General features: G+C 43.2%; 1 protein-coding gene and 1 long non-coding RNA gene across 2 annotated transcripts in view; one reads left to right on the top strand and one right to left on the bottom strand.

The window, feature by feature from the left end:
- The window catches only part of LOC137377098 (uncharacterized), a 90826-nt gene that overhangs the window by 52853 nt on the left and 24801 nt on the right, over window positions 1-13172 (bottom strand). The window lies entirely within an intron of this gene.
- LOC137377097 (uncharacterized protein C11orf24-like) overlaps window positions 3347-13172 on the top strand; it is a 79594-nt gene continuing 69768 nt past the window's right edge. The window contains exon 1 of the mRNA XM_068046393.1: window positions 3347-3646. The gene's annotated coding sequence lies outside the window, so the exon portion shown is untranslated. The remainder of the gene's footprint in view (window positions 3647-13172) is intronic.

Here is a 13172-nt window from a genome sequence, read left to right as displayed (position 1 = left end):
GACAAAGTTGCAGCCAGTATGATGGGTTGAAGTGTGTCTATTTTAACGCAAGAAGTGTCAGAAATAAGAGTGATGAACTTAGAGCATGGATCAGTACTTGGAGCTACGATGTTGTGGCCATTACGGAGACGTGGATATCACAGGGGCAGGAATGGATGTTGGATGTTCCGGGGTTTAGATGTTTCAAAAGGAATAGGGAGGGAGGTAAAAGAGGTGGGGGAGTGGCATTGCTAATCCGGGATAGTATCACAGCTGCAGAAAGGGAGGTCATCGAGGACGGTTTGTCTACTGAGTCATTATGGGTGGAAGTCAGAAACAGGAAAGGAGCAGTCACTTTGTTGGGAGTTTTCTACAGACCCCCCAATAGCAACAGAGACATGGAGGAACAGATTGGGAGGCAGATTTTGGAAAGGTGCAGAAGTAACAGGGTTGTTGTCATGGGTGACTTCAACTTCCCTAATATTGATTGGAACCTCCTTAGTGCAAATAGTTTGGATGGAGCAGATTTTGTCAGGTGTGTCCAGGAAGGTTTCCTGACTCAATATGTAGATAGGCCGACTAGAGGGGAGACTATGTTGGACTTGGTGCTTGGCAACGAACCAGGCCAGGTGGCAGATCTCTCGGTGGGAGAGCATTTCGGTGATAGTGATCACAACTCCCTGACCTTTACTATAGTCATGGAGAAGGACAGGAGCAGACGGGATGGGAAAATATTTAATTGGGGGAGGGGGAATTACAATGCTATGAGGCAGGAACTGGGGAGCATAAACTGGGAACAGATGTTCTCAGGGAAATGCACGACAGAAATGTGGAGGTTGTTTAGGGAGCACTTGCTGCAACTGCTGGATAGGTTAGTCCCGATGAGGCAAGGAAGGGATGGTAGGGTGAAGGAACCTTGGATGACAAGAGATGTGGAACAGCTAGTCAAGAGGAAGAAGGAAGCTTACTTAAGGTTGAGGAAGCAAGGACAGACAGGGCTCTAGAGGGTTACAAGGTAGCCAGGAAGGAACTGAAGAATGGACTTAGGAGAGCTGGAAGGGGACATGAAAAAGTCTTGGCGGGTCGGATTAAGGAAAATCCCAAGGCGTTCTACACTTATGTGAGGAACAAGAGGATGGCCAGAGTGAGAGTAGGGCCGATCAGGGATAGTGGAGGGAACTTGTGCTGGAGTTGGAGGAGGTAGGGGAGGTCCTAAATGAATACTTTGCTTCAGTATTCACTAGTGAGAGGGACCTGGTCGTTTGTGAGGACAGCGTGGAACAGGCTGATATGCTCGAACAGGTTGAGGTTAAGAGGGAGGATGTGCTGGAAATTTTGAATGATATGAGGACAGATAAGTCCCCGGGGCCAGATGGGATATACCCAAGGATATTATGGGAAGCGAGGAAAGAGATTGCCGCGCCTTTGGCGATGATCTTTGCGTCCTCACTGTCCACTGGAGTAGTACCGGATGATTGGAGGGTGGCAAATGTTATTCCCTTGTTCAAGAAAGGGAATAGGGATAACCCTGGGAATTATAGACCAGTCAGTCTTACGTCAGTAGTGGGCAAATTATTGGAGAGGATTCTGAGAGACAGGATTTATGATTATTTGGAAAAGCATGGTTTGATTAGAGACAGTCAGCATGGCTTTGTGAGGGGCAGGTCATGCCTCACAAGCCTTATTGAATTCTTTGAAGATGTAACAAAACACATTGATGAAGGAAGAGCAGTGGATGTGGTGTATATGGATTTTAGCAAGGCGTTTGATAAGGTTCCCCATGGTAGGCTCATTCAGAAAGTGAGGAGACATGGGATACAGGGGAAGTTGGCTGTCTGGATACAAAATTGGCTAGCCCATAGAAGACAGAGGGTGGTAGTAGATGGAAAGTATTCAGCATGGAGCTCGGTGACCAGTGGTGTTCCGCAGGGATCTGTTCTGGGACCTCTGCTCTTTGTGATTTTTATAAATGACTTGGATGAGGAAGTGGAAGGCTGGGTTAGCAAGTTTGCCGATGACACGAAGGTTGCTGGAGTTGTGGATGGTGTGAAAGGCTGTTGTAGGTTGCAACGGGACATTGACAGGATGCAGAGCTGGGCTGAGAAGTGGCAGATGGAGTTCAACCTGGAAAAGTGTGAAGTGATGCATTTTGGAAGGTCGAATTTGAATGCAGAATACAGGCTTAAAGACAGGATTCTTGGTAGTGTGGAGGAACAGAGGGATCTTGGGGTCCATGTCCATAGATCGCTCAAAGTTGCTACCCAAGTTGATAGGGTTCTTAAGAAGGTGTATGGTGTGTTGGCTTTCATTAACAGGGGGATTGAGTTTAAGAGCCGTGAGGTTATGCAGCTCTATAAGGCCCTGGTTCGACCACACTTGGAATATTGTGTTCAGTTCTGGTCGCCTCATTATAGGAAGGATGTGGAAGCTTTAGAGAGGGTGCAGAGGAGATTTACCAGGATGCTGCCTGGACTGGAGGGCATGTCTTATGAAGAAAGATTGAGGGAGCAAGGGCTTTTCTCATTGGAGCGAAGAAGGATGAGAGGTGACTTGATAGAGGGGTACAAGATGATGAGAGGCATAGATAGAGTGGATAGCCAGAGACTTTTTCCCAGGGTGGAAAGGGCTATCACCAGGGGGCATAATTTTAAGGTGATTGGAGGAAGGTGTCAGAGGTAGGTTCTTTACACAGAGAGTGGTGGGTGCGTGGAATGCGCTGCCAGCAGTGGTGGTAGAAGCAGATACATTAGGAACATTTAAGCGACTCTTGGATAGGTACATGGATGATAGTAGAATGAAGGGTAGGTAGTTAGTTTGATCTTAGAGTAGGTTAAAGGTTCGGCACAACATCGTGGGCCGAAGGGCCTGTACTGTGCTGTACTGTTCTATGTTCTATAACTGTTCGAAAATGGGCATCTTTGAAACTGCCTCTCTGAAAATGGCTCTTTTGTTATTTAATAATATACTGTGGATTTCATATTAATTTAAAAAGAACCAAGGTTAAAATGTACTGTCCTCGGGTGGGTCTGCTGGTTAATTTTCCTCAATGTAATACATATTCAATTCACTTAGAACAAACGTTTTAGTAGCTACTTCAGTGCAAGACTGCTCCAGTTCATCCGAATAACCCAGTCACAAGTTCCTGCCTTGAATCTTGCTGCCACAGCCCTGCTTAAAACCAAGCCAACAACACAAATCTGTCATTGAAAAAAAAAAGCAGGCGTGTCCGTCCGGCTCAGACGTGGAGCACTTATTATTCAGATATATAATTGTCATGCGTTGCAAATACAATCGCTTGGAAATTTGAGATGAACTTGAAGGCTCTTCATCCTCTGCATTTATTTATTTACACCAATTAAAATGCAGCAAACCCCCTCTTGTTTTGACTGCTTTGTTCAGTTCGGTTCCTTCAGTTCCGCTGGCGCTTGCGGACTGGTTTGGATTTTCTTTCAGTGACAATCCCAGTGCAGGCATGCGATGACGTTGCAAGCTTGCTGAAAGCAAGAGTGCAGAAGCTCCCTTCAGACGTTGGATCTAGGTTCACGATCTACAGCAACTGTTTTAAATGCTTCTCGTTCTTTTACCTCAATACTGTGGGTAAAATAGCCTTGCTGCTGCTGACTGCAGTGTGACTTGCCTCAAGCTGGAGAGTTTCACAGCAGCAATGGTAAGTTGGAGAAACAAAAAGTTAAGACTTGAAAGTTTTGCCTGGCCTAGTGTAAGAACTTAAGAATCTCGGGTGGGATGAAAGGTGTAGAGCTATCTAAACGTAAATGACGTCTATAGTTGTCTATTAAATGCCTTAATCTTTCAAACCTTATATTACTTAGTAATTTCACTTGTTTGTGTCTGTGATCTGATTGCAGATAATGGATGTTTTTATTTTCTACAGTTTGCAGTCTTGTAAGTAAATGCAAGTAAATTCTGTATAAGTAAAAGCAAAATACTGCAGATGCTGGAAATCTGAAATAAAAACAGAAAGTGCTGGAAATACTTAGCAGGTCTGGCAGCATCTGTGGAGAGAGAAGGTCGGTGACCTTGCATCAAAACTGGCAATGGTTAGAAATGTAATAGGTTTTAAGCAAGTAAAGCAGGGGTGGGGGAAGAGGGTGTGTGAGGGCCGGAGAGATTAACTGACAAGGAGGTCATGGAGCAAAGGCAAAGAGAGCGTACTAATGATGTGGCAAAAGACAAAGCATTGGTGCAGAGAAAGTGTTAATGACAGAAGAATGAACAGCCCTAGCCAAAAGCACAAATGTGAAAAAACCAGTAGGCAGGCACATGGTAAAACGAAATGAAGAAACAAAATAAAATAAAAAGGGCCAGTCATGCTCTGAAATTATTGAACTCAATTTTCAGTCCGGTAGGCTGTAGCGTGCCTAATCGGAAAATAAGGTGCTGTTCCTCGAGCTTGGGCTGATGTTCACTGGAACACCACAGCAGGCCCAGGACAGAGATGTGGGCTTGAGAGTTGGGGTTGTGTGTTAAAATGGCAAGCAGCCGGAAACTCAGGGTCATGTTTTCGGACTGAGCGGAAGTGTTCTGCAAAGCGGTCACGCAGTCTGCATTTGGTCTCCCCGGTGTAGAGAAGGCCACATTGTGAGCAGCGAATACAGTATACTAAATTGAAGGAAGTACAAGTAAATCACTGCTTCACCTGAAAGGAGTGTTTGGAGCCTTGGATAGTGAGGAAAGAGGAGGTAAAAGGGCAGGTATTGCACCTTCTGTGATTGCATGGGAAGGTGCCATGGGAAGGGGATGAGGTGTCGGGGTGATGGAGGAGTAGACCAGGGTGTCGTGGAGGGAACGTTCCCTTCGGAATGCTGACGGGGGAGGGGAAGATGTCTTAGGTGGTGGCATCACGTTGGAGGTGGCGTAAATAGCAGAGAATGATCCTTTGGATGTGTGGGCTGCTGGGGTGGAAAGTGAGGACAAGGGGAACCGTGTCCCAGGTCTGCGAGGGAGGGGAAGGGGTGAGGCAGAAGTGCGGGAAATGGGTCGAACACGGTTGAAGGCCCCGTCAACCACAATGCAGGGGAATCCTCGGTTAAGAAAAAAAGACGACGTATCAGAACCGCTGTTGTGGAAGGTTGCATCATCAGAGCAGATGCGTCAGAGATGGAGAAATTGGGAGAAAGGAATGGAGTCCTTACAGGAAGCAGGGTGCGAGGAAGTGTATTCGAGGTAGCTGTGGGGGTCGGTGGGCTTATAATGAATATTAGTGGATAATCTATGCCCAGAGATGGAGACAGAGAAGTCGAGGAAGTGAAGTGTCGGAGATGGACTATGTAAAAGTGAGAGAGGGGTGGAAATTGGAAGCAAAGTTGATAAAGTTTTCCAGTTCGGGGCTGGAGCAGGAAACTGCACCGATACAGTCATCAATGTACTGGAAAAAGAGCTTCCAATTTCCACCCTTCTTTCACCTTTACATGGTCCATCTCCAACACTTCCCTTCCCTTCCCTTCCTCGACTTCTCTGTCTTCATCTCTGGGGATAGATTGTCCACTAATATTCATTATAAGCCCACCGACTGAGTAGGACTGGAACAAGTAATGTTCGACATATTCCACAAAAAGACAGGCATAACTAGGATCCATGCAGGTACCCAAAGCAACACCTTTTATTTGAAAGAAGTGAGTGGAGTTGAAGGAGAAGTTGTTCAATGTGAGAACAAGTTCAGCCAGGCGGAGGAGGGGGTGGTGGTGGATGGGGACTGTTTGGGCCCTGTTCAAGGAAGAAATGGAGAGCCCTCAGACTGTCCTGGTGGGGGATGGAGGTGTAGAGAGATTGGACGTCGGCATAAAGCCTTGTATAGATGTGGGGGTTTGTGGGATGAAGAAGTTGAATGGCATGTATTCACTGAGTGACCTGACCAACTAACTCATGAGCTAAAAGAGTCATGTTGATAAGCTGAATATTTAAGGTGATCCATATATGCTTTTTCCCATATTATGCCATGATTGCCAATGTTTATTCCTTTAATTACAGAAGTACTTTCTGCTAATATATGGATATACCACTGCTTCCTATTAATAAGCTATACATGTCCTGGGGTTGAGATGATTGGCCTCCAACAAACCACAATGATCTTCCTTTGTGTTAGGCATGACTGCAGCCAGTGGAGAGTTTTCCCTTGATTCTCATTAATTACAGTTTTGCTATGATTTTTGTGGTCACACTATTCTACTGATTTAGGTTACAGAACTGCTGGGCAGCAGGGTCATCATGACAAAAGTCAGAACTTCCCATTGGAAAAAATTGTTTCCTCATGACAAATAAAAGCTTGTGTGAGATGTTTCCTGTATGCGGGAATGAAGTGTACATTTATTGGTGTATTCAGTGGGTAATTTGGACCAGTATCCCAAGTCCATAGTAATTGTACTGGTTGTCAGCCTAGCTTCCCTGTTTATATAGTTGGTGTAAAGAATTTTGTGAATACTGTTATGGAAATACTTTTTTTTTACAATTTTTGAGGACTCGTGGTTGAAGATTGAAGAGATGGATTCGTTTGGAGGACTGAAGTGATTCTATAGATGCTGAGCTTTGTTTTTTTTTAAAAAGGTTACTGGAAGGACTTGAGCTTTCTGTTTAAAAACCACATTTAGTGGATGTCACATGGCTTAGGCTAAATAAACAACAGAAGCATTGGTGACTGGTGGGAGTTATTTACAGAGATGTGACATGTCAGGATTTATGGTGGTCAGGAGTTGGTTTCATTTTGAATACTGTTTTGAGTCAGTTGGGGATCAGCCTGCCTAGACAGAACCATGCAACTCATCTTTTCTCCACCTCTGAGAAACCCTGAAAATCCACTGTGTGATAACTGAAACCCCTGATGCCGCATTTCTCCTGGAAAGCCTGCCAGATTAATTCTTGACGCCACCTGAAAAGAACTGCTCCAAAAAGATCCTGTGACAACCATCTACTTGTATTTGGGAAACCAGAATAAAGGGACAACTGATATAATTCCATATCTTCTCTTTTTCCTTCCAGAATTAGCAAGTATTTGGCCAAAGGTTTTGTTTTGTCTTTTTTGTAAAGAGATCTCTGCAGAGAAAGCTTCTTTATTTTTTCTTTAACCTGTGTGCGTGTGGGGGGGGCTAATTTTTAAAAAGAACTTTCATATTTCAATGTGTTAATGCTTTGCATCTTTACTGAATAAATCTTGTTTTATAATAAATGAATTATTTTGTTTATTAAAGAAACCTGGTTGGTGTATTTTATTCTGAAATAAAAATGAGTGTATAATTGGCCATAATTTTGTGACCCGTGGAGAAGTGGAACTAGAGAAAGACGGTGCACTCCTCCCACCTCAGTGGTAACAATATTGGCTCAATGTTCATAATTATTTATATGTTACATTGAGATTATTTGTGAATTTTTAGAGGGATGTTCTCTCTCTAGAATGTGTCTCTGTTTTCAGTATTCTTCCTTCGTTGCAGGAGGGAATTATTTAATTTGGAGCATGGCTCCGTCATAGTGGTAGCTCTCTGGTATGTCATCCAAATTGATATTCTTCACATGAACTGGGCGGTCAGTGTTAGGCTTTTGAGCCACGCAGTGTTTTATAGCCGAGTTTTTTTCTGATTTCCACATAAATGTAATTTCCAGCATTGTTCACTGGATAATAATTAGGAGTTGGACCCTTGGTTTCTTTTTTCTCTCCTTTACTGGTTGCTGAGGCCAACTGAAACACTTCTACAGCAAACAGGCTAACATACCTGAGTTTGTACTTGGGACTTTCATGGTCTTTATGGCTCAGTTTCAGATTGTGCTGTGCATTTATATTAAAGCCTTCGGAATTTGATTTTTAAATGGCATGCAGTGTTGACTTCTTGATAACAAAAATGTTCTGCTTTTAAAGGTCTAGTGACTTCACAAACTATTATGCAAAAATAATTGTGTGTCTAGTTCAACCTGTCATGTTGGATTCCACTTTCTTCTGTGAATTCATGTTGCCGCTGCAGGAATTCCTGCAGTTATTTCCTGACAGCCAAATTGATGTCAGTGATTGAAACATTTCAGACTCTGAAATTGTAAGGTGTGACTTACATAACTTGCAGTTATTGTACATTAGTATTTGGTGTGCAGATTGGCATTAATGCAGATCTACTCCTCTGCAGAATTTGTTTTATCTCATTTACACAGGGGTTGACTAAGCATGTAAATTTTTCATACATATGTGATCTATGTTCATCAAAATTGTAGTTTAAAAATAGTACATGCAATTTTTAAAAAGTGATTTCTGCAGAATCATTAAAAGTCTGGTCTGTTTTGAAAGCTTTTACATACTCATACCTTCTGGTTGAAGGAGTCATCTGTTAGAGTTATTTAATGTGTGTTTCTGACTTTTCTTTGGAATAGATATAACGGTACATCAAAAACATTTCGCCAATAACAACAATGTTAATTAGGTTAAATATGTTGAGGACGTATCTGCCATATTTGTTTGATCCATGCTAAAGGGTCTATTTTGCTTCTGCAGTTTACATTTCAGCTGAATGCAAAACTGGTAATTCTGATATAAAAGCAAAATACTGCAGATGCTGGAAATCTGAAATAAAAACAAGAAATGCTGGTCTGGCAGCATCTGTAGAGAGAGAAGCAAAGTTAAAGTTTCAGTTAATAGTTCTGATGAAAGGTCACAGACCTGAAACGTTAACTTTGCTTCTCTCTCCACAGATGCTGCCGGACCTGCTGAGTATTTACAGCACTTCTTGTTTTTATTTCATGGTAATTCTGATAACCTGTCCCATCCCTTATCTGAACATCTCTTCAGGATGTCTCAGCACAATCTTTTAGCCAACATCTCAGACTTTTCTATTACCACCGCTGGCTATGTCTTGACTCAGCAGCAGGACAGACCCACCAGAGGTGGTGGCACAATGATGTACAGCTGGGAGGAGTAGCCCTGGGAGTCCTCAACATTGAAGTCTCATGGTATCAGGTCAACTATGGGCAAGGAAATATCCTGCTGCTTATGAACTATCATTCTCCTTCAGCTGATGGATCAGTAGTCGTCCATGTTGAACTGCACTTGAAAGAAGCACTGGGGGTAGTAAGGGCACAACATGAATTCTGGGTGAGGAACTTTAACGTCCATCACCAAGAGTGGCTTGGTAGCACCACGACTGACCAAGACCTGAAGACACATCTTCCAGACTGAGCCTGCCGTAGGTGGTTAGAAGGAAAATCTACTTGATATTGTCCTCGCCAGTCCACCTGTTGCAGTTGCATCTGTCTAGTATTGGTAGGAGTGACCACCGCACAGTTCTTGTGGAGACAAAGTCCTCTCTTCACATTGAGGATATCTTCCATCGTGTTGTGTGGCACTACCACTATGCTAAATGGGATAGATTCAGAATAAATCTAGCAGCTCAGAACTGGGCAGCCGTGAGGCACTGTGGGCCATCAGAGCAGCAAAATTGTATTCTGTTGTGTGATTGTGACAGAGTTGTGTTAGCTGTGGCTCATTGGGTAGCATTCTTGTCTCTGAATGAGGAAGTTGTGGGTTTAGGTCCCGTTTCAGGACTTGACCACAAAAATCTAGGCTGACACTGCAGTGCAGTACTGAGGGAGTGCAGTACTGAGGGAGTGCTGCACTGTCGGAGGTGCCATCTTTCAGATAAGAAGTTAAACTGAGGCCCGTCTGCCCTCGCAGGTAAATGTAAAAAATCCCGTGGAACTATTTCGAAGAAGAGCAGGGGAGTTCTGCCTGGTGTCCTGGCTAATATTTATCTCTCAATCAACATCAAAAACAGATTATCTGGTCATTATCACATTGCAGTTTGTGGGAGCTTGCTGTGCGCAAATTGGCTGCTGTTTCTTACACTGCAACATTAACTAGGCTGTAAAATACTTTGGGGCATCCTGAGATCTTGAAAGGTACTATGTAAATGCAAGTCTTTCTTTTCCACCACAATCTTTCACCTCATCGCCCAGCATATCCCTCACTCTACCAATACTGTTAAGTCTGGATTTCAACCCTGGTTCAATGAGGAGTGTAGGAGAACATGCCAGGTGCAGTACCAGGTATACCTTAAGATAAGGTACCAAACTGGGGAAGCCACAGCGCAGGACTCGATGCATGCTATAGACAGCGCTATGCAATCCCACAACCAACAGATCCCATCAGAGCTCTGCAGTCCTGCTACATCGAGTCAGGAGTGATGGTGGATAATTAAACTACTAACAGGAAGAGGAGGGTCCATGAACATCCCCATCTTCAATGATGGCAGTGACCAGCATGTGAGTGTAACAGACAAGGTTGAATGGTTTGCAACTGTCTTCAGCCAGAAGTGTTAAGTAGGTGATACATCGTGGCCTCCTCCTGAGATCCCCAGCATCACAAATGGAAGTCTTCAGCTAATTCGATTTACTGCATGTGATATCAAGAAATAGTTGAGCACACTGAATATAGCAAAGGCTATGGCCCTGGCAACAGCCTGGATATACTGCTGAAGAGTTGTGCTCCAGAACTAGCTGCTCCTCTAGCCGTTATAGTATAACTACGACAAAGGCATCTACCAGACAATATGGAAAATTCCAGCATCTGCAGTATTTTGCTTTTATTATAATATGGAAAATTTCCCAGGTATGTCCTGTCCACAGAAATCTGGCCCCATCTGTATACTCTCAGTCATCAGTAAAGTAATGGAAGGTGTGGTCAAAATGCTATCAAGTGGCACTTACTTACCAATAACCAGCCCACTGCTCAGTTTGTACTCCACCAGGATCTCTTGGCTCTAGACCTCATTACTGCTTTGATACAAACATGCATTAAAGAGATGAGGAGAGAGTGACTGCCCTTGACATTAAGACAGTGTTTGATCATGTGTCATCGAGAAGCTTTAGCGAAATAGAAGTCAATAGAAACCCAGAGGAAAAATCTTCACTGGTTGTGCTCAGTATGACTCCAAAGGATGATGGTTATGGTTGTTGGAGACCTATCGTCTTAGCCCCAGGACACTGCTGCCAGAGTTCCTCAGGGAAGTGACCTAGATCCAGCCATCTTCAGCTGCTTCATCAAAGACCTTCCCTGCAATGTAAAGTCAGAAGTGGGAATATTCGCTTCTGATTGAACAGTGTTCAGCACCATTGTAACTCCTCAGATAATAAAGCAGTCCTTGCCTGCATGCAGAAAGAGCTGAACAATATTCAAGCTTGGGCTGATAAGTGGCAAATAACAATTGCACCACACAAGTGCCAGGTAATGACTATATCCAACAAGAGAGAGTGTAGTCACTTCCCCTTGCCATTCCTTATTCTCCACCATCAACATCCTGACGGGTGCGGGTGGGGGCTGTTACCATTGACCAGAAACTTAACTGGACTGTCACATAAATACTGTGGCTACAAGAGCAGGTCAGAGGCTGGGAATTCTGGAGTGAGTAACTCAGTTTCTGACTTATACGGAGTAAATCAGGAGTGTGATGGAATACTTGCCACTTTAGTTATCAAGAAGCTCCACACCATCCAGGACAAAGTAGCCCCTTTGGCACCCATTCACCACCTTTAAACCTTCACTCCCTCCACCACTGGTGCACCATGGCTGCCAGGTGTACCATCCACAAGATACACTGCAGCAACTTGCCAGGGCTTCTTTGACTGCACTTGCCAAACCCGTGACCTCTGCTGGCTAGAGGAACAAGGGGAGCTAGTATAAGGGACCACCTATAAGATGCAAATCATGCCGACTTGGAAATATATCGTTGTTCCTTCATTGCTGCTGGGTAAAAATCTTGGAACTCCTCACCTAATAGCACTATGGGTGTACTTTCACTACAGGATTGCAACGATTCAAGAAGACAGCTCACACCATCACCGTCTCAAGAACAATTAGGGATGGGCAATAATTGCCGCCCTTGCCAGTGACGCCTGCATCCCATGAATGCATTTTTTAACAAAGCACAAGGAAGTGCCCAAAAATAAAAGTTGAACCATACAACCAAACACACCTCTATTTCTCAATAGCAATAAAATCCACATAATCTTGCCTGACTTTTCATATTTAACTTGTGAACACTTATCTGGGGCAGCATGGAATGCAGAAGTAGCGATAGCTGCTTAAATGTACCCTCCCCACCATCCTATGTGTAAAAAGTGCAGCCCTTTAAACTTTGTTGAGGCTCCCTGTGTACAAGGTTCAACTGTTTTGTGTGAAGTAGGTATTTCAAGGTATTCTTTAATATTAGATTTGGCACATCACCTCCTCATTTGCATTTCTTAGCCAAGTTTCTAAGAGAGAATCCTTTTTAGCTTTCACAACATGGAGTACACTGCCTTTTGAAAGCAGAACAACATTTATAATTTTTTTGAAGTCAAACCTGTAGCACTGCAGTCATTGCCTCTGTTTTAAATAACACTATTAATCTTTCCAAGACTTTTCAATTGTTTGCTTTTAATTAAATTACTTCCTGCTGTATCTGTGCTTGTCTAATTCTTTTTCATACGTTGGACGATATTGTGACGAGCTTCTTTATTCCTTTCATTGTTCTTGCAACAGCTTATAGGTCTATGAAGTTCATCACCATAAAACCTAGAACAACCTAACCTAAAGATGAATTGATAACCACATTTATAATTGTGATACATAATTCCCCCCAAATATATTGCATTATTTCCTTTTCTGTGTGGTCAAACTACATCTGTTTATCAGTTGGAATTGTGTTTGTTTCTAAAGCGAAGAAGTCTTCTAACACAAGTCCAGAGATACTTGCTATTTTGTTGCAGAGCATCATCAACTTGAATTTTGTAGCTATTTTGAAATCTGATAACTTATTACAGAAAGCAATTTTACAAATGATTGTCATCTGCAGAATTTAGAACAGTGATGTCTGCCTGCATGTATTCCTAGAATCATATAGCATAGATGGAGGCCATTTGGCCCAATGTGCCTGTGCCAGCTCTGTGAAAGAGCTAACCAATTGGACCCACCCTCATGCTTTTCCCTCACAGTCTTGCAGTTTTCATGCCCGCTGTCTATAAAATAACCTGTTCAAGTATCCATCCTATCAGCCTGCTCCTGCTGCAAGGGAGTCAACCAATGAGGCAGTTTAGACACTGAAATGCTTTCTTACATTGCAGTGCATCCCAAGCTGCTGCAGTTTTAATGATGCAGCTTTTAGCGATGTAGTCTATATGGGTATTCATAAAACATTTCAGTTAATATTTAAAATAAATCCCCTGCAATT

The sequence above is a fragment of the Heterodontus francisci genome, chromosome 14 (assembly GCF_036365525.1).
Source record: "Heterodontus francisci isolate sHetFra1 chromosome 14, sHetFra1.hap1, whole genome shotgun sequence".
Classification (NCBI taxonomy): domain Eukaryota; kingdom Metazoa; phylum Chordata; class Chondrichthyes; order Heterodontiformes; family Heterodontidae; genus Heterodontus; species Heterodontus francisci.
This window is presented reverse-complemented; position numbering and strand designations above follow the sequence as displayed.